Consider the following 22,131-nt stretch of genomic DNA (forward strand, 5'->3'; position numbering starts at 1 on the left):
GCAAGATTAAAGCAAATGAAGTAAAATAATAAATAAAACAAAGACTATTACTTCATTCATTCTCCCAAATTCCTTCGCAATGATCATTTCTAAAAGCATATTCATTGTTTGTCTCATCCACTCTAATTGATTGAAATGGATTTATTGTGAAAGGTAGAGTTTCATCAACATCAAAACTAGAGTCATCATCACCATCTACTTCAACAGTTTGTCTTTTGCCTTAAAGAACAATTGTAACATCCCAATTTAAATTTTAATAGTTAATTTGGGTTAATAAAAATTTTGAAAAGTATTATTAAATTATTATTATAAAAAAATAAATAAAAATAAAAAAATAAAAAAAATAAAAAAAATAATAATAATAAATAAAAAAATAAAATATTATTAAATTATTATTATTATAATAATAAAAAGAAAGAAAGGAAAAGAAAGGAAGAAGAAGGAGAAAACGAATTTGCTTCGTCCGCCGCCTCAACAGTAACAATAATAAAATAATAATAAAAAGAAAAGAAGAAGAAGAGAGAGAAAATAATTAAAAAAAATGTGGGACCCACTGAATTTTTATAAAAACTCACCTGTTCCTTCATTTCTTCATTCCTTCTTTCGTGCGTGAGCTTCGGCAGAGAGAGCATCTGTGAGCCAAATTCACCGGTGCTGGGTTTTAAGGTAAGAGTTTTTAATAGGATATTTAGGGTGTGATTTTAAGCTTTTCAAGACTAAGTAAGTGTTCTAAAAATTTTTCTTAGTCATCCTTCTTCTTTAGTTTCTGAGTTTGTAGTGGTAGAAAATTTAAGATCTGAAAGAGGGATGAATTTATGTTGAATAAATATGGTTTTTGAGGTTGTCAGTAGTATAATAAATGTTATAGAGTATAAATTTGTTAATGATCTTTGAATTTATGGCTTATGGATCAAATTCTAAACTAGATCTGAAAATATATGTTGATTTATTGAGGTTTAGATGATTATTTGGGATGAGAAATGAATTATTATGGTTATAGGATTATGATTCTAAGCTAGAGACTGAATTTTTAATTTTTGGGTATTTTAGGTACGAATTTATAAAATAAAAAGAAAATTTTGATAATAGAAATTAGTTTAAAATTTGATTTTTAGATTATCAATGTTTATTGATAATTAAAAGAGGAGTTAAAAATTATACTTAATAGTATTAACTATAGATTTGTATTAAGATTGAGATTAAGAATTATGTTATATTTTTAATTCTATTATTAGAATTATTTTATTAGTTTCAAAAATTGAAACTAATATTTATAAATAATATGTTATTTGTAGATTGTATTACTGGTGAAGATTGTGGTGAGAGAGAAATTTTAAGGAATAATTTATTAAAAAAACCACAAGGTAACCATGCTTTTAATTTGTGATTAGTGTTACTTCTTGTTAATTGGGTGATTATTGAGAAAATTATGAATTTTGTAATATTGTATAATTGTGCAATATTATTATGAATTTGTTTAATTATTGTGGGAGGTGTTGGGAGACTTGCTATTGTTGTTGTATTTATGTGCCACGTGGTACGCCCCTATTGGAGCTCAATAGGTGGTTTGTAAGGGCTCGGGCTAATCTACCTTTGGCCGGGTAATTTAGTACCGAGTGAGGGCTACGGCTCGAGGTTAATGGAGGGATATAAGGATGGTTGTTTGTGTTTATTATAATATTTCTTATATTTGTTAGAATTATATTATTTTTAATTCTCACTTAGTAAGCACACACTTAACTGTTTGTATACACTATCATAAATTGACTTTGGTTACTGGGACTTTTGAGTCTCATTATGTGGTTAACAATTTTCAGGAGAAGAGCCAAGAGTGACACGTGGAGGAGTCCCAGAGGCTTAGTGGTATAGATCCACTGTCTCTTTTGGGTATTTAATTTATGATTTATAATGTGTTATATTGCCAATATTAGGACTTTTTTATGTTTATTGTCAATTATATGAATATATAAATGTAATCATGCCTTTCAAACTATTTCTATTTTTGGTACAATTTGGATGACTGTAATTTTAATATTTGGTTTACTTTGGATTGGTTAAAATGGCATGATTATAAGGCCAAATAACTGGCTTGTGTTGAAAATTGACTAAATTGCTTATTTTACTTGTTGGGAGTATAAGGATGGACAAATGTGATTTAGTTTACTTGTTGGGAGTATAAGGATGGACAAATGTGATTTAGCCTAATGGCATGTGGGAGGTAAAAATTTATTTGAAATGTTATAGTGTGTAAGTTGAAGCCAATTATAAAATATTTTATATCGAAATTATTGATATAAAAATGTGTTGGGTGGCTGTAACCCAACTATGGTTGAGTTAAATTATTTAAAAAAAAAATTTGGTGTGTTACAACAATAGACAATCACTTATTTGTTGGATCATTCACATAAAACACTTGTTTTGCTTGATTTGCTAAAATGAAGGGCTCATCAATGTGACCCAACCTATTGAGATTAACTAAGGTAAACCCATCAACCTTGTCTATTTAGATGCCACTCCTATGAGTCCACTTACATTTGAATACTGCATTTTTAAATTTGGTGTAATTAATCTCCCAAATATCTTTAATAGTTTCATAGTAGGGCATAGGTGCCCACTTTAGGTTTTTATCTTTTAAACTAGAAAAATGTTGAGCTTCAACCCCCACCATCATTCCACTATTTTGAACAGTACTTTTTTCATCTTGAGTTTTTGTATAGAATGAATACCTATTTATGCCAAACCCACCCCAACATACAATCTCAAACGAGGCCCCTTAGCTAACTATTTTATTGTATCAGACACATTGGGCCCATTGCAAACCTTTTCCTTGAATTACTTGCAGAATGTCTTGTTATGCTCATTAACTATCTGCATATCATTCTTTTTTAGGTTTTTATCCTTCAGTATTTTCTTGTAAGTATCTAAGTAACATTGAACTTCTTCCATATTATTCAAGATGTAAAGATGAGTTTGCAATACCTCTTCATGGCACATACTCTTTACTCTGACCCCTCGTGTTCCCTTACCTATGAGACTACTCCCCTCATGGCGAGGTTTTAGAACTCTAACAACCTTTACCTCATTTAGGTATTTTGTACAACACTTTACAGCTTCTTCTGTAACGGATCTTTCTACAATAAAGGCTTCAGGATGATATTAATTTTTTGAATATCCCTTTAATATTTTCATGTAACGCTCAAATGGGTACATCCACCTAAGATAGGCAGGACCGCAGTATCTTATTTTCCTCACAAGTAAACAATTAAATGCACCATAATATCAAAAAAAGCTGGAGGAAAGTTAAAAAGCCCTAAGTCGTATCAAACTTTTCAAAAAAACTAGAATGTAGTTGAGTACACTCTAGGTCATTAAATCTCAAGAGAGCAAGTTTAAACAACCAAAAACAATTCATAAACCATTTTCACAAGTTAAAAACAATGTTGGTTTTGAAAATCAAAATTAAAGTTTAAATTGTTTATGATTTTTGAATTTTATAAGAAAATATGAAGTGAAATGAAATTGATTTAACCAAGCAAACAAGTGAGTTCTCCAAGATTTGAATCCACTTCCACCATCATAGAATTCTAAGTTAAATTCATTCGGTTCTTGTAACTCATTTGACATTAAGTAAAATTCCTAATTACCGTTAGGATTAGATGATTAAGGCTTAGATCAAGACACAATCCCTATGAAAATTATGCCAAATAATGACTTAAATTAAGAATTAAACCTTGCCTTGCCTTGATCATGTTCTAGCACTTAGAAATAATCAAGAATTAAGTAATTAACTTCAATTTAAGACCTAAATAGAAGGTAAATGATTTAGACAGTACTACAAGGAATGGATAGATTAGCATTTATACAACAATAGCAATTGAAGCATAAATTCAAACATATAATGTGCGTCATCCAATTAAAGAGTTAAATCATAGCATCTAATTCTCTTAAAAGAATGAAACTAACCAGAGAATTCAATCTAACTAGAATTGAATCATCAAGTCAATAGCAACAAGACAATTAGAGAAATCAAACGTGATTAAAGCAAAACCAAAATGAATTGAACTAAGAAAACTCAAGTTTAAGTCTCATCTTCCTTAAAGAACTCTAGATGAAATTCAGCTACTCATTTCAGTCTCTTCAATAACTGATTGAAGGTAGATGCCTGTGAGAGCTGCTGCGGCTGAATGCTTGAAGGAGCTGTGAATGAAAGAGCATTCGGCTGAATGAGAAGAATATGAGTAATCTGTGTGCGACCAGATGAATGGAGATAAAGATGAGAGATGGTGAGTGAACTGAACTAAGAAGAAGATGAGTATTTATTCACGTGAGGTGGCTGAGAAGAGCTGTATGATGACTGTGAACGACGGACTAAACTCAGAGGAAGACATGCAGCAGTTGTGCGATAGTGCGCGTGCAATAGGCTAGACTCTAAACCCTAAAGGAAGATGAAAGGAGATGAGTGATCGTGTCTCTCCCGTGACCGAACTCAGACTTCATAAGAGATGAGTGTTTTATGTGTGTGTGCAGTGTGACTGAGGGAGGAAGATGAAGATGATCCCGCCGTCTCTTTCGTGAATAGCCCTTCTCTTTTCCTCTTTTTTTGTTCCAGCTCTTCGTTTTCTCCTTTTTGAAAAGTCAAATCTGATTTGAAATAGGAAAAAGAGAAAATCACCAATCTTGGCCCATAAATTTCTTAAAACACAAAACAAATAAAACAAAAATCAATCTAATGCAAAAGGACCAACTAAAGTCTTAAAAATGAAAATAAAAATTGCCCAAGTAATAAAATATGTTAAGGAATTAAAATTTCAGAATAAAAATATTTAATTCTAACAAAAATGTGCAAAATGCCCTTAATGCCAAAACTCAATGCAAATGAGCCTATGATCAAATTTAGTGCCAAAAATATACATATAACAGTCTAAACTAATAAAATATGGTCACAAATATAAAAAAAAGTGTGCAAAATATGTGATTTATCAAAAGTACATTTCTAGTTGGCACAAAATGATATAACCTTCGTTTTTCAATTCATCTAACTGATCAGGATCAATGACTTTATTGCAAATAGAATTGAAGAAACCACATAACCTTGTAATTGCATGCCTCATATCATCTTTCAATATGCCACAAATAGCTACCGGTAACAGATGTTACATCAATACATGGCAATCATGAGACTTCAAGCTTAGTAGTTTCAAATCTTTCATAGACACAAGATTTCTGACATTAGAAGAATATCCTTATGGCACTTTAATACCATGTAAACACTCACAGAAGTTCTCTTTTTTTGAAAGTGTGTAGGCTGCAGGAGGCAGATAAGTCCTTTTTCCCTCTTCTTGTCAAGTAAATAATCGTTCTCTTAGTCCCATCTCAGCCAAGTCTAGTCTAACATTTATCCCATCCATAGTCTTTCTATTCATATGTAGAAGTGTGCCCACAAGACTATTACTGTCACACCCTGAAAATATAACATGTTTTGCACAAAAAAAATAGAGATAATACCCATATCCTAAAAGTCTTTACTAAAAAAAAACTCTAATTTATAAGCCATGAAGACCTTTGATAATAAATTAAGCTATCTTCAATACAAACCATACGAATAAAAGTTTAATATTTTATAAAGTAGTAGTAGCAGCAAAGAATTCTCTTTCAATCAGTAACTATCAAAGTATAAATCATAAGGATGAGGACCCTAACTGTAGCTTATGTGGAGCACCTAACATAAGAAATTTACTTAAAAGAAGTTTGATCTCAACTTTTTATCTCAACTGAATATTACAGCCCCTCAAGGATTAGCGAAAGGCACAACATCAGCTGACGTATTTGAGACCAAAATAATAATTTCCAATGAATAACATTCCAATAATAAATAATAAAACTTGAATAAAAAGGAAAAGTTTAAAATAATTGTGAGTCAAAGAGACAACAGCCTTTAGAAAAATGTAATAAACTTTAAAATAGAATGGCTCTGTAAAATTTTTTTAAAATTAAATCTTAAATCGTTGAACTATCAGGGCAAATATTAATAGGATTTGCTTTCAAGAAAGCACATAAATGAAATTAATATTTATAAACAAATTATTAAATAACATGAATGGAATATAAAATCATCAAATAATTATATTTATAATTATAAAGACTTATCAAAATAATTTACAAATGTGGACACACAGTCTACGAGGGTAACTAACCAAACGCGGCTTATGTCACGAAGACAAATGTGGACACACACAATCTACGAGGGTAAGTAATCAAATACAGCCGAAGCCACAAAACAAACATGGACACATAGTCCATAAAGGTAATACTAATTAAACGCGGCTTGAAGCCACAAAATCAAATGCAGGTCCAAAGCCCACGAATAACCATCCCTCCGTTTCACGTGCGTTGGCCATCGTACAGGGCTAGCACCTCGTATAATCACCTTGCTAGCTAGGTGTACCATGACGCGCCAAGGGCTAATGAAACTGCCGTTAGCAACCAGTGTTCCATATAAAGTCCTCTTTTTTAAAACCATTTTCAAACATGTGAGAAAATCATTACTTTCAAAATACAGTTCTCATTCTCAAAATCAAACTCGCATGAATACTTTTAAGCATTGAAACTTTCCAGAATAAAATTCTATATTCAACGCTCATGCTTGCCTTTATCAAATAATCAAAAAAATTTCAAAGTTGAACTCGCAAGAATCATTCTCTGTATCAATCCAATATTTGATAAAATAAAAATCTCACAATCAAAGTCCAAACTTGATTTAATTGATCAAATAACATTTCAAATTTGGTAAAGCTAATTTCTCAAAATAAAGCAATGTTAATCAACAAATATCCAATAATCGCATTAATGCTATTAAAATAATTTTCAGAAAAATATAATATTTTACTAAAGAAAATTTTAATTGAAAAAAAATCAGTTAGGACACTATCCACTTACCTGTAATATTCCCAAGCACAAAAATTCACCCTTTAATGCTTTAAACAAACCTTCCTTACTACTTCAATCAATATTTCTTTTCTTCAGATCCCCTATTCAATAATACAAAAATTTTAGTGACCTTTATTCGAGTCTAATAAAACTCCTTTTCCATAACAGGGATAATATACCCTAAGTTCTCAAATTGATCCTATACATATCTTAAGTCTTTTCAATCCTCACAATACTACATATTATTTATTTATCCAAAGCTTTCTCTACGTTACACTTGTCTTTCCAGCTCGAATCAAGAGCTAACTAAATTTTGATCAAAGTATGAACATGCATGCACACCTGAGCTTTATTACTCTATTAAATTAAGAAATTATATCCATAACTCACTTCATCAAATACCTTTAGTGCACCATAAAATGAGTCATAAATCAACACCATAATTTATAAATCATCAATAGTACAATTTTCAAAATTCAATTAGCCATCCAACAGCTACATGATCAAAAAAATAAAAAAAATAAAAATAAAAAAATAAAAATTTCATAAAGCTAAGTTAACTTAAATAACACCTATACCAAATGCATTTTGTTTTTCATAAATTACATAATAAAATAAAACTCATCCCAATAGACATTTTTTTTGTCAATCACCTTTCATGCATTAATTCTTAAACTCGAACGAAACTTTTTCCTCCTTGATTCCACCTTCCAAAATTTTATTAAATAGATAATAGATAATTGAATCAACTTACCAAATTTTGTGAAAGGTAATTGTCCTCTAATGATGGTTTATCTAATCAACAACATAACCATCAAATATATTTATACATATATATCACGTCACTGTATAACAAGATTTCTTCTTGAACATTTTATTGAACATTTTGCAGGCATTGATCCTCAAACAATTATTAAGATTATTTAATAAAAATGCCCCCATAAGTTTTAAATTCAAATTACTCAAACTCCTACTGTACAAAATTCATCCACAGCAACAGAGCAAGAAAGAACGCATCAAACTTTCTAGTCATCTAGTACGCACATAGCATCAACAAGGAAGAGGAGATTCTAAGATCCTTACCTTAGCAATGGCAACAGCAAACAAAAGGAGATTCTGGGCATGTGAACAGGGAGGTAGAATGCAAATACCCCTCCCAATCTGGTCGCCAACATGAATAGAAAAGAAGTGAAGGTGAACGAAAAAAAATAGAGGTCGAAGATCGTAGAGCAAAGGATTTAGAATTCTCTCATCTCCAGCAGGTTACTATACTCGTCCAACGTGAATCAGGGGGAGATTTCTAGCACCAAGAAACAGAACCAAGGGAAGACTGATGTACCCCATGACCACCGAAATGGCGACGACATAAATCAACTAGTGCCAGCGACGTTGCTGCTCGAGAAAGGTCTAACAGCAGCAACCACAATAGATACGGATAGAGGAGGTGCGACAGATGACAGAAAGGCAAGGATTTTAGCAGCCTACCTCACTGGTGACGAGATAGAGGAGAGAAAATCCAACATCACACACACACACCAGTATGACTCACGCAACAGAAAAACAGGGGAAGAAAGGAGAAAAGAAAATCGAACAGCCTTATCATTTACGGTGGAGAAATTGTGATGGCATAGGACGCTAGTTGCTGGCGAGGATCAGATAAGCAAGTCGATGATGCGGGGGAGACGTGTGTAGAAGAAATTGGACACTCTTGCTCACTGTGCTCTATTTTCTTCGACCGACAGAGGGATTTTTAAAATATTAAAGTTTGGAGAAAATTATAAAAAAACCTAGAAGATATTTTCTCTAATAACACAAAAGTCAAAGATATTTTGGTAATTTCATTAATCACCAGAAAAAAAAAATCACCTTTGGCGTAGGTAAGATTCGAACCCCCAATCATTTAAATAGAGACCAACATAATTTTCACTAAGCCACTACTTCTTATTCATCGTAAAACTTGAATAATTTAATAAAATATTAATTAGATGACAAATCATTTAATTTAAAATCCTAAGTTATTATAATTACAAACATTTTTCTCCACATGCATCATGTCAAGATAATGTCTCACATCAAAACACCTCCAATATGGAAGATCAAAGAAGATAGACATCTTTTTCTATAAATTCTTCTCACTTGCAATCTTTCTATTCTTACCAAAGGTTACATTAATCCTCTCCACCCATTGGTAAACTTGCTCCCTAGTTAATGCTTTGAGAGAAAATTCATACTCTTGTGAGCCATTAAAAGCCTTTTCAATCTATGATAAGGGTGGTACCGACTAAGAAATCTTCTATGATTAAGGTACACTGTTTTCTTTTTGTGTTTCAGATATTGAGAGTGTATGCCTTCTTCACAAATAGGACGTGCTTTACGCCCTTTGACACTATACCCAGACAAGTTCCCATGCGTAGGAAAGTCATTTATCATGCAAAAAAGTCACGGCACGTAGTCTAAAGAACTGTTGTTGCTAAGCATCAAATACATTGACAAACCCTCAATCAAGTGTGTCAAATAGACATCAATATCATTTTTTGGTTGTTTTGGTCCTAAGATCAACATGGTCAACATAATATGTTTGCATTTTATACACAATTAAAGAGGTAGATTGTAAATTACTAGGAGAATTGGCCACACATTATGTGTGTTGCTGAGATTACTGAAAGGGTTAATTCCATTCGTACAAAGACCAAGTTGAAGGTTTCTTAGCTCACTACCAAAATTAAAAAACTTTTGATCTATCATTTTTCATTGAGGAGAATCTACCGGGTGTTGAAGTTTACCATCAAATATTCTCTCATCAAAATGCCATCTCAAATGCTTTGCTTCTGTGGCATTAAGAAACAAATGCTCAAATCATGGTATTATTAGAAAATACCATAACACCTTTGAAGGTGAGCCTTTAATGATCTCATTACAATTACCACTGACGTCTTTCTTTACTTTATATCGTGATGCCCCATATATCAGACATTTATGTCACCCTTTATATTTCTTTCTGTAAAACACACAATTAGTACGACAAGCGTGTATTTGTTTATACTGCATACCTATCGGGCATAAGATTTTTTTGGCTTCATAGTAACGGTTGGGAAGCATATTACCATTAGGAAACATATCTACCAAACATTCAAACAACCAAGTAAAACTCGTATCGGTTCATCTACATCTCGCTTTCAAGTTGACTAATCTCAACACACCCGTCAAACTAGGGGTGTTTATAGGTTCGGTTGGGTTTGGTTTTGGGCAAAAACCAAACCGAACCGAACCATTCGGTTTAGTGATAATTGGGACCTGATCGGTTTTTGCAAAGTTCGGTTTGGTTCGGTTTTATTTTCGGTTTGGTTAAGGTCTTGATCAAGTTTTAATACACTTGTTTAATTTTTTTTCCTTTTCTCCATCTTCATAATGGTGCTATGTACTAAAATTAAATTTAATTCTTTTTGACTCCTTTTTTTCATAAATAGAGGTATAAAAATATAATAAAATTTCAATGTGATAATAATAATTAATCATAAAAATTCATATAAGTTTTTAATATTAAAATTATTTAATATTATATATTTTCATTTAGATCCTTTGAAAATGTTTATCTATATATCTATATTTTAATAAATAATGAAAAACTTATTATACAAAATTCAAAACAAAATGTTTCTTGTAGATAAATTGAATGCTGAGGCTTTTAGGTTGTAAATAATTAAATGATGATCATTGCATGATTATTATAATTACTTAATATTATGCATTTTCATTCAAGTATTTTAAAAATATTTATTTATTATTATAAAAAATTCAAAACAAAATGCTTCTTGTAGATAAATGGTTATATATTTTATAAATAAATAAATAAAATTTTTTTAATTAAGTTTGGTTCGGTTTGGTTCGGTTTTTAGTATTCAAAACCGAACTTGAACCGAACCAATCGGTTTTTATGTCATAAAAACCGAAGCAGACCTAATTGTTGTTCGGTTTTGATCGGTTTTTATCGGTTTGGATTGGTTTGGATCGGTCCTTTCGGTTTGGATCGGTTTTGAACACCCTTACGTCAAACGTATATATTTTTGACATCTCAGATATAAAGATTTCTCTGCATCATTTTGTAGGCTCTCATACACATGTGCTTGCGCAAAGGACTCCATTCTAATATTACGAATCATATTTTCTATTCTATTATCCCAAGCATCCACATCTATTTCTTTTTCTTGAGACATTGAACTCATCCCTTCAGTTTCACCATGTCATATCTATTTTTTATACCTCAAATTTATTCCATCACATAGTAAATGTTCTCTTATTTAATTAATATCTAGTCAACTCCCATTTAGACATTTCACGCATGGATAAAAATATAGTTCATTTTTACTAGGAGCATTCCTTTTAGTAAATTTGAGAAAATATTCCACCCCATTCTCATATTCTTCACTCATTCTTCTAGTATTCATCCAACTATGATTCATTGTTTAACTACCTAATTAATTAACATAAAATTTGTCATATTTATAATTTAACAATTTTCAACAATAACAAATTTCAATTTATGGCTTAAGTATATTTTAAGTAATTCTAAGAAATTTATAAAATTTCAAAATAAATAAAAATAAAAAAAATCAAAATCTCATTCATTATCTTTATTAAAGTATATTAATCAAAATTCCAAAATTTCAACAATCACAAAACAAATTCAATACTCAAAAATTATCATATTTATATTTTCTATTTATAAAAATTTAAAAAAAAATTTGATAGAATCTCCTTTAAAATTAGAACATTCTAAAATATCAACAACCACAAAAATTATCAATATGAAAATTTAAGATAGCAAAAATCTTAGCATTAGAGATGTAATAATTTTTCTACCCTGCTTAACCATTTTCTTACGCAACAACAACATCAACTTTTAGAAATAATGCAATAACTATAAAAAAAATTATGCAGCAACAAATTAAAGATAACAAATTTAAATGTAAAACTATGTTTAATTTATTATAAATTTCAGAAATAAATGGAAAATTAATTAAAAAATATTGAACTTACTTGGACCAAGGAGGAAAATGAGAAACTTTGAATCCCCAAAAACACTAACAATGAAATAGGAAGAGGGAAGAAGAAATATGAACCTGCATTGTTGAAAGGAAGAAGAAGAGGTTACAAAAATGCATCAAAAAACAATAAAGGAGGAAGAGGGAAAAAGAAAGAAGAAAAAAAAATGAAAAAGAGGAAAAATCTCAAGTACCCAAAGAAAATCATTGAAGAAGACGGCAGGGAGAGAAGAGAGTAGTAACGCCGACGAGAAGGACGGCGGATGGACAGCGGGTGATGAACGACTGCGGTGGAACAGTGGATTGGAGCATCTTTTTTTCTGGAGCACAACGTTTGAATTTTAGAAAGACAAAATGTTGAAACTAGCGACTAGGGAGGCGAAAATGCGGAATGGGAAGAGTACAAGGAAAGCTGTCTTTTAACATCTTTTAGCTGAAGTTTTAATGTCAGTTCTAATGAGAACCGATGTTAAAACAGATATTCACGTTGGTTCTTAGTGGAATCGATGTGAAAAAGAAGTGACAATTTTTTTTATTTTTAATTTTTTTCATGTCGGTTGAAACGAGAATCGACGTTAAAAAATATATTTAATTTTTTTAATTTTTTTAAACATACCATGTCGGTTTTTCTTAGAACCGATGTGGTGAATAATTTTCATTTCAGTTAATTAAAAACTGATGTGAAATTGTTTCCCTTAATTTACTGAAATGCCACCGCCTTTTTTTAACGTTGGTTTTCTTATAACCGACATTAATTATCATCGTTAATTTTATTTTTTATAGTAGTGATAATGTGAAGAGAGAAAAAAATTTCTCTTTTTTTTAGGTAAGCTCCTTTGTTTCATTTATAAGTCATGTCATAAATTTTTTATCATAATTTTTTATTTTACCCTCCATCAAATATTAGTGAAAAAAGTATATTACTCTTACATTCCAAATTATTAAGATAATTTGAGATAAGATTACTCATACTAATAAATCTCAATAATAACACTTTACAAATTTATTTTTTCAAAACAAAAACATAAATTTTCCAAGGTGCTCTTAGTTTAGTAAAAATTTAAATCTACATATTTAATTATTATACTACAATGATTTCAATTCTCTCTTCATTTGAAGGATAATATTAAAAAACATCATTAACAAAACTTTATTCTTTTCAAATTGTTTTACATTTTGGGACAACAAAATACTTCCAAAGTCATCTTTTAATTTGAGATCGATGAAATGTTAAAAAATGTCTATTTATTAGGGATAAAATTGAAATTTATAAAATTTTAAAATAGAATTCTTGAGTTTTAATATTTTCTTATTTAAGTGAAATATATTTGAAGTGACTTAAAAATAGAATTATAAGAGTTTTAATAAAAATTTAAAAGTGTTGGATAAAATATTTGACAAATTTGAAAACCAAGATTTTCAGCCTCCAAATAACTCCAATCCAAATGAATATTTTATTTTTAATTATTTATGTATTAATTAAATTATAGGCAAGGGCGCAAACAAAAAGTAAACCACCTCAAGGAGTAGTTGAAAGTTGAAACCTACCACCACATTTAATTGAGAGAACCTATTATTAATATTCAACACCAACCATTCCTAAGATGAATTGCTACTACTATTTTGAGTGGCACTGTTTGATTCCCACTTTGTCTTCAATCTTCATTATCACAAACTTTGTGCTCCAAAATTGGGGAATGGATACTCTAAGGTTGAGAATATGTGAATTTTATGAAATTTATTTTTTTAAGAAAGGGAGAAGAGGAAATTTTATGTCTTATAAAAAATAATAAAATGGAGAAAATATTTTTAAAAAAATTACAGAAGTTAGGAATCTCAACCTTAGAGAATTGCTTTGGTAAAATTGTGTGTGTGTGTGAATATATATCCAATTTTACCACTACACATTGGTTCAATTAGTAATGATATGGCTCATTCAATATTACTAAATCCTGTTATTAATCTGCGAAACTCATTATTGGATAATCTATTATTTATAATTATCCCTACAAGTACTTTTAAAAATTTAATACTTATTTCAAAGCTCGGAATCTTGACGAATCATAATATATATATATATATCCAGGCCACATCAATTTAATTCGTAACTATGATGTGGAGATTTTGTTCAACTCTCATGAAATTTCATTAACATAAATATAATTAGAAAGTGGTTGAGGGGTGTATGTAACAATTTAGTTGGGAGAAATTTACAAATTACTTTCAATATCTGAGAAAAAATATTCGCTACTGTTGGAAAAAATATTCCTCATACTTAAAAAAAAAAATAATCAGCATCATTTCAGAGCAGGTTGATGGAATTTTTTTTATTTATTTTTTTAGAAGCCAATAGATAAGGAGTAGTCTTCTAAAGACTAGATTCATATAACCATATGGAAGTGTAACTTGCTCTTTAAATTTCAGGACCAATTTAGGAAGCCTCGGCCACTGCTAATCTGTGCTGATTTTCGTGATAGTACTAATATGATACATGCTTTCATTCTCCTGCGCTTTTGGGCTACGTACATTGTCCGAGCCCAACAAACTCGGGCCTACCTGAAACAATCGGACACTTGACAGGAGTCAAATAATTGTGTAGCCCACACATGTAAATTTTTTTGTAAATAATATTTATTTCATGATATTATTTTTTATTGAGAATTATCCTAAATTATATTATTTTTATGAACTTTTTAAACATTTCTTACTATTTTAATTTTTTAATCTCTTTTAAAATTTAAAATTTGCTTTTAAATTAGTATTATATAAAAATAATTGATAGTTGTTGATTAGATGTAATTTTTAAAAAGATTACTTTTGATTTTAATATTAGTTTTATAAGAATATATGTTAAATGATAATAATTGATTTTTTAAAAGGAATTTGTTTATATGCTTTTCAAAAAAGTAGTTGTAAAAATTTTCACAGGGCAAAACCTAAGCCTAAATACTTGGACACCCTGCTAATACTTAGGAGTGAGCAAAACAGAATTGAATTGAATTTTATCTATTTGATATAATCTATTTAATTTTTTGGTTCAATTTGGTTAAAAAATTCTTAAATCAAATAAATTGAACTAACCAAGTTATAATATATTTTTTTATATTTTAAAAAATGTAAATAAATTCTTATCTAAGTAATTAAGAAATATCTTTCTATCACTTACAATAAGAGTATTTTTTTTGTTTAATGAGATGTTTTATTTTTTATTTTTATAATTTTGTTATTAATGCAATAGTACTGAATTTTATTAATTTTCTCATGAATTATAATATAAGATTGCTATTTTTTTGTTGGGCCTTCAAGATCAAGGGAAAAAATTAGATAGAAGAATATATGAATAATTAGACTCCATAGACCCAACTCAAAGTCCATAAATTGAATAGACCGATCAAATCAAACCATTATAATTCGATTCGATTCAATTCAATCATGTATTTTGGTTCAATTCTATTTAAATTTTTTATATAATTCAGTCGGTCGGTTTTAAAGAAATTGGAACCGAATCGACCAAATGCTCACTCCTAATATATACTTTAAACTAGTGTGTATTGTGTACATATTTGTTTCACTCATATTTTTTTAAATTTTCTGATGGGCTTTGAGTAATAATATTATTTATAATAATAATAATAATTAAGTAAATAATATGTCATCAAAAAGCAAATAATATATAAATAAAATTAATCAATATAGTAGGTTTCGTTTTTTTATTTTATTGAGTGAAATAGTTGAGTCCCTCACTATCTTTTTACTTTTAAAAACATTAATCTCAATTTAATTTTTTTATTTCTCACTTATATATCCTCCTATTAGAGAAAATTTTATTTAAAATAGTGGTGGATACTAAGTGTGAGCCCCTTTTCCAGCGGGATCCTAGTTCAATTTATAAATGAGTAAGATTTTTGTACTTAAGCTTATATAATTAATTTACTTATGTCTAAATCAAATAAAAAATAAGTGGATCTTATAATATTAATAAAATTAATAACAATAATTTATTATAGAGTAAATAATTGAGAAAATTATGCATAGATCCTACAGAGTAAATTTATTTACAAATAAATTCCTCAAAATTTAAAAATCATATCTAGGTCCCTTTGAACCTAAGTATATTTTGAAATTAGAGTACAAAGACAATAATGTTCCTATTAAAAATATAACTATTTCACATTTATAATTACTTCATTAATAATATGCAACTATTACTTTAACTTTTTAAAACTATAATTCCAAATATCCAATGGTTAAACTGATCATGTGTTACTAATAAAGTTTAACACTAATTATTTATAAATATTTTATCAATAATTTATAACTATATCTACACACATCCAATAGTTGTAAATTACTATATTAATGTAATGTATTTTTAATATTGTTGTCTTTATACATTAATTGTAAATTACATTTAGGTCATAAGGGACATGAATGTAGTTTTTACATTGGGAAAATCACATTCAACTCCTTTAAGGAAATTAATCACATATAAGGCCCAATACAAAATGAATTATTATCAAAATAAGAACATAACTTATTTTTTCTCGAATGGGACTTGTTGTTGATCCTTATCTGTGATTAATTCTCTTGAAAGGGGGTTGAATTTGATTGTCCCGTCTAAATTTTACAAGAATTATTTGTGAATAAGTGACACCACTGTCGAATAGCACCAAAATTAATAAAACTAGCTTTTGTAGCAAAGTGGAACTAAGGTCGTCTCCCTAAAAGTCAATAGAGTAACTATTTAAATTATAATAATAAAAAGGTAAATAATGAGGGAAATTTATGATGAAATCAATTTAAAAAAATAAATTAAAATTAAATAAAGGAAATTCAATTGAGAAAATTATCAAAAACAAGCAGCGCAATCAATCACAACCTAATCACTTAAACTTAATCTTCCTTGTCCACTGTAACACCCTCAAATTTACAAACCGATTTTTCGCAAGTTATTAATTCAAGAAATCATTTTTTTTTTTTCATTGAACCCTTATCATACCCTTATCATGGTAGAAAAATTTCTACCATGATACATCCAAGACAATATACCACAGGTCTTAAAATATCTCAAAAAGCAATTAGAACCATGAGGGACAGACATGATCCTCATAGCATGTTATTTAAATTAGGTCATGAATCAAAAGGGACAGACATAATCCTCTTGGACATATAAATGCATTTAATAAAAAGGATTAGAGTTTACATGCTCCATAGACAAGATATGTCCTAAGTTGGCACAAGATACATTGTATAATCCAAAATAAGAGGCAACGTAAAAGATGGTGTCTCATACACCATAATTACACCTCTGGTGCTTTCTCGGCCGGATTCGCTCCTGTAAAAATATTAACCACGGGGAATGAGACTTAAAAGTCTCAGTAACCAAAAATTAATATGTAATGATGCATGCGGATGTAACTAATCATGCGATTGCTAAGTGGGCACACAAAACATTTAACCGAACAATATTTTCAAACAAACCGAACAAGTATTTAATTGCATGACTGCACCTTATATCCTCCTTTCACCATGCTCGGACGCCAAATCACCCGGCCAAAGGTGAGTTGGACCAAGCGACACGCCACTCATTGGGTCCAATGAGGGCTTACCACGTGGTAATAATTAACCGAACAGAAATTCCCATTAACACCATACATTAAAATACCCTGACAAGTCATGCATCATTCAAATATCCAAACAGGAATATATCCGAACAATAATATCTCATCATGATAAACAAAAATAAATTTTTAACCCACTTGGCAATAATTTCAAACAAGTATATACAGTATTTATTTTCAATAATTCATAATTTTTCCAAACAACAAAACAACACATAACCATTCACAAACACACCCATCACAACACATTAATAATGGTTACCTTGTGTCTTGAATAACAAGTTCCCCTTCACAACTCCTTTTTCACCACTATCTTTGTCAATATAATCTACATAATTATTTCACAATACTATATATTAATTTTACATTAAAATAAATAACTCTAATTTAAAGAGTTAGAAAGTCTTAAATCTATAGTCCATATTAACACTAATTTAAGATTTATGCCTCATTTAACTTCCCAAATTCTTTTCTAAAATTCTCGTACCCTAATGAACTATTTTTTTTTATCCTCAATTCACTTCTAGTATCACAATTTCATCCTTCTACATTCTAAAAATTCATCCAAAAATAAATTAAAAATTTTAGAATTATCCTGAAGCCTCAAATCACCTTTCTATAACCTCAAAAATACCTATTCATACTTAAATAAATATTTAATAATCATAGATTTATCCCTACATCTCAGATTCCACATAAATTCAACCATATAGATCTAGATTTTAACTCAAAAATTCTTAAACATGAGTTTCAACCTTAAGAAAATATTCTATAATATTTACTATATCCCTAAGAATTTTAACCTATATTTTTAATCCATCATATCATCAGATTAACTATCCTATAGAAAAATCCTAATCAAAATATTTACTCTATCCTACAAAATAATCATATCACTAGAAAGCTAATATTATTTAGAAAATAACTATAAAATTAATTTTGTAATTAAATAAATTTTTAAATGCTAATCTAAACAGGAAAGTTAGAACATACCTGAAGAAAAAGAAAATAATCCCCCCTTGCGAGAAAACGCCGAGCAACGTGAGAGGAAGAGAGAAAAATAATATAAAAATGGGATTGTGAGTCCCAAAATTATATTAAAAAAAAAACTATAGGTTTGAATTTAATTATTCAAACCTTTGGGCCCAAAGTTGCAATTTTCTCTAAATTGCATCTTAGCCTCTCATGCTTCCTAATGCACACACCCCCTCCTTTTTATACATGAAGGCACCTCTTCTCTTCCCTCATCTAACCAATGTGGGACTTAGAAACAACAACCTTCCACCCCCCCTTTTTTTTGTTCCTTCTACCTTCTCTTTTTTTTTTTTAACACACACATAAAAAAAATTATTTATGTATTATATCTTAACTAAATATTGCTTATGTGGTTTTAAATTTAAATTTTTAAATTCATAATTAAATACCTAATCATAATATTATTTCTAAATAACCTCAAATAATATAAATTCCTATTATTATCATTTTTTTTCTCAAAACCTAAATTCCACAATTTCTTTATTATATAAAAATCAGGATGTTACAATTCTCCCCTCCTTTTAGAAATTTTGTCCTCAAAATTTAATAGATAAGCTTAGAAACTATGTACCTAAGCAAATAAATGTGGATAATCTCGCCTCATACTCTCCTCGGTCTCCCAAGTAGCATCACCTAGGGCTCCACCCTTCCAAATCACCTTCACGAGTCGGATGGTCTTATTGCGTAGTTGTTTGTCCTTAAAGTCCTCAATTCGCTCCGGTTCGGATCTAAAGGTCAAATTCTCCCTCAATTCTACTTCTTCAGGTTCAATAACATGGGAGGGATCCGGGTTGTACTTCTTCAACTGTGATACGTGGAACACATTATGGATACCTGCAATCTGTGGAGGTAATGCAACTCTATATGCAGTAGATCCAATTCGCTCCAAGATCTCATACGGGCCCATAAATCTAGGTGTCAATTTCTTTGCCTTAATGGATCTACCAATGCCTGTCACTGGAGAAACCTTCAAAAATACATGATCTCCTACTTCAAACTCTAACGGCCGTCTCCTCTTATCAGCATAGCTCTTCTGTCGGCTCTGAGCGGTTAGCAATTTTTGCTTAATCATTGCAATCTTCTGGGTGGTTTGCTCTACAATTTCTGGACCAATGATACTCCTCTCACTTAATTCTGTCCAACATAAAGGCGATCTACACTTCCTTCCATACAAGGCCTCATAAGGCGCCATCCCAATACTAGAATGATAGCTGTTATTATAAGCAAATTCAGCTAATGGCAAATGATTATCCCAACTACCTGGTAGTTCAATGGCACAAGCTCTCAACATGTCCTCCAAAGTCTGGATCGTCCTCTCTGTTTGTCCATCTGTTTGGGGGTGGTATGCGGTGCTAAAACTCAGTCTGGTACCCATAGCCTTCTGTAGCGCACCCCAAAAGTTTGAAGTGAACCTTGGGTCACGATCTGACACAATTCTAGAGGGTATACCATGAAGTCTAACTATCTCCTTAATGTATATCTCAGCAAATTTCTCTAATGTAGAGGTAAACTTGATCGCCAAAAAGTGAGCTGATTTGGTGAGTCGGTCTACTATCACCCAAATAGCATCCTTACTCGAGGGTGTTCTTGGCAGTCCAGTGATGAAATCCATAGAAATATCATCCCATTTCCACTTTGGAATATCTAACGGTTGCAGTGTTCCAGCTGGCTTCTGATGTTCTATCTTTATCTTCTGACACGTTAAACATCTAGAAACAAATTCAGTTACATCTTTCTTCATTCCTGGCCACCACCAACCTCGCTTCAAATCATGGTACATTTTAGTTATACCGGGATGAATTGTATATTTGCTCCTATGAGCTTCTTCTAAAAGGATATTCCTCAATCTTGGATCATTAGGTACACAAACTCTACCTTTATACTTCATCACTGTGTCCTCAGAGATGGTAAAATTTGGGGCCTTACCTACCACTATCTCCTTCCTTATATTCCTTAAGTAGTCATCACTTTGCTGTGAGACTCTGAGATCTTCCCAGAATTTGCTCTCAAAGTCTGCTACCTGGAGTGCGGCCATTTGATGTTCAATCACATCTACTGGAACATCATGAAAACTGTTCCATAAATGATATTCATGAACCATCAAATGTGCAGCATGAATAGTCTTTCTACTTAAGGCATCAGCTACCACGTTAGCCTTACCCGGATGGTAATGTAATTCAAAGTCATAATCCTTTAGAAATTCCATCCATCGTCGCTGCCTCATATTAAGCTCTTTTTGATCAAATAAATACTTCAGGCTCTTATGGTCACTGAAGATTTGAAACTTAGATCCATACAAGTAGTGTCTCCATATCTTAGAGCAAACACAACTGCAGCTAACTCCAAATCATGAGTAGGGTAATTTTCCTCGTGTGGTCTCAACTGTCTGGAGGAATAGGCAACCACTCGGTCATTTTGCATCAAAACACATCCTAAACCCTTTAAAGAAGCATCAGTGTACAGAGTGTACGGCACCACAGGGTCAGGAATAGTCAATACTGGAGTAGTGGTTAACCTCTTTTTCAATTCTTGGAAAGCAGCTTCACATTTGTCAGTCCAAATAAATGGGGCATCCTTCTTAGTCAGCTTAGTTAAGGGCATCGCAATTTGCGAAAATCCCTTAATAAAGCGACGATAATAACCTGCTAAACCTAAAAAGCTTCGTATCTCTGTAACAGATTTTGGCTGTTCCCACTTCATCACTGCATCAATCTTGCTAGGATCCACCGCAACTCCATCTCTGGACACAACATGGCCCAAAAACTTTACTTCTTGGAGCCAAAATTCACACTTGCTTAATTTGGCATAAAGCTTATGTTCCCTCAAAACTTGCAAGACGATTCTTAAATGTTCACCATGAGCCTCCTCATCCTTTGAATAAATAAGAATGTCATCAATAAACACTACTACAAACTTATCTAAATAGGGTCGAAAGATCCTATTCATGTAATCCATGAATACCGCAGGAGCATTCGTAAGTCCAAACGGCATCACCATGAATTCATAATGCCCATATCTCGTCCGAAATGCTGTCTTAGGTATATCCTCTGCTCTCACTCTCAATTGGTGGTACCCTGACCTTAAGTCAATCTTTGAGAAAACTGCGGATCCCACAAGCTGATCCAGCAAATCATCGATTCTCGGAAGTGGATATTTGTTCTTGATGGTTACTTTGTTCAATTGTCTATAATCAATGCACAATCGGAGGCTTCCGTCCTTCTTCTTTACAAAAAGGACTGGAGATCCCCAAGGTGAAACACTCGGTCTGATGAAACCCTTCTCAAGTAGCTCTTCGATTTGCTTTTTCAGTTCCGCTAACTCTGAAGGGGACATCCGATAAGGAGCCTTAGAAATTGGCCCTGTACCGGGTACCAATTCAATTGAGAACTCTACCTCGCGCTTTGGGGGTAAACCGGAGACTTCGTCTGGAAATACATCCGCAAATTCTTTGACAATTGGGATATTCTTCACGCCTTCATCAATCTCAGCTTGGATAGAGAAGAAAA

General features: G+C 31.0%; 2 long non-coding RNA genes across 2 annotated transcripts; one reads left to right on the forward strand and one right to left on the reverse strand.

The window, feature by feature from the left end:
* The first annotated feature begins 481 nt into the window (after positions 1-481).
* On the forward strand, positions 482-2,110 carry LOC129323069 (uncharacterized). Its single transcript, XR_008596354.1, has 2 exons — positions 482-666; positions 1,818-2,110. It is a non-coding gene; the product is annotated as an uncharacterized LOC129323069 (long non-coding RNA).
* A 14,867-nt stretch (positions 2,111-16,977) lies between these two features.
* LOC129321744 (uncharacterized) lies at positions 16,978-19,040 on the reverse strand. The gene is made up of 3 exons (XR_008596085.1): positions 18,584-19,040; positions 17,853-17,918; positions 16,978-17,304 (listed from the first exon to the last, which is right to left on the reverse strand). It is a non-coding gene; the product is annotated as an uncharacterized LOC129321744 (long non-coding RNA).
* Positions 19,041-22,131: the final 3,091 nt, after the last annotated feature.

Source organism: Prosopis cineraria, unplaced genomic scaffold, assembly GCF_029017545.1.
Source record: "Prosopis cineraria cultivar Desert tree isolate PC_DT_omini unplaced genomic scaffold, ASM2901754v1 PC10, whole genome shotgun sequence".
NCBI lineage: Eukaryota > Viridiplantae > Streptophyta > Magnoliopsida > Fabales > Fabaceae > Prosopis > Prosopis cineraria.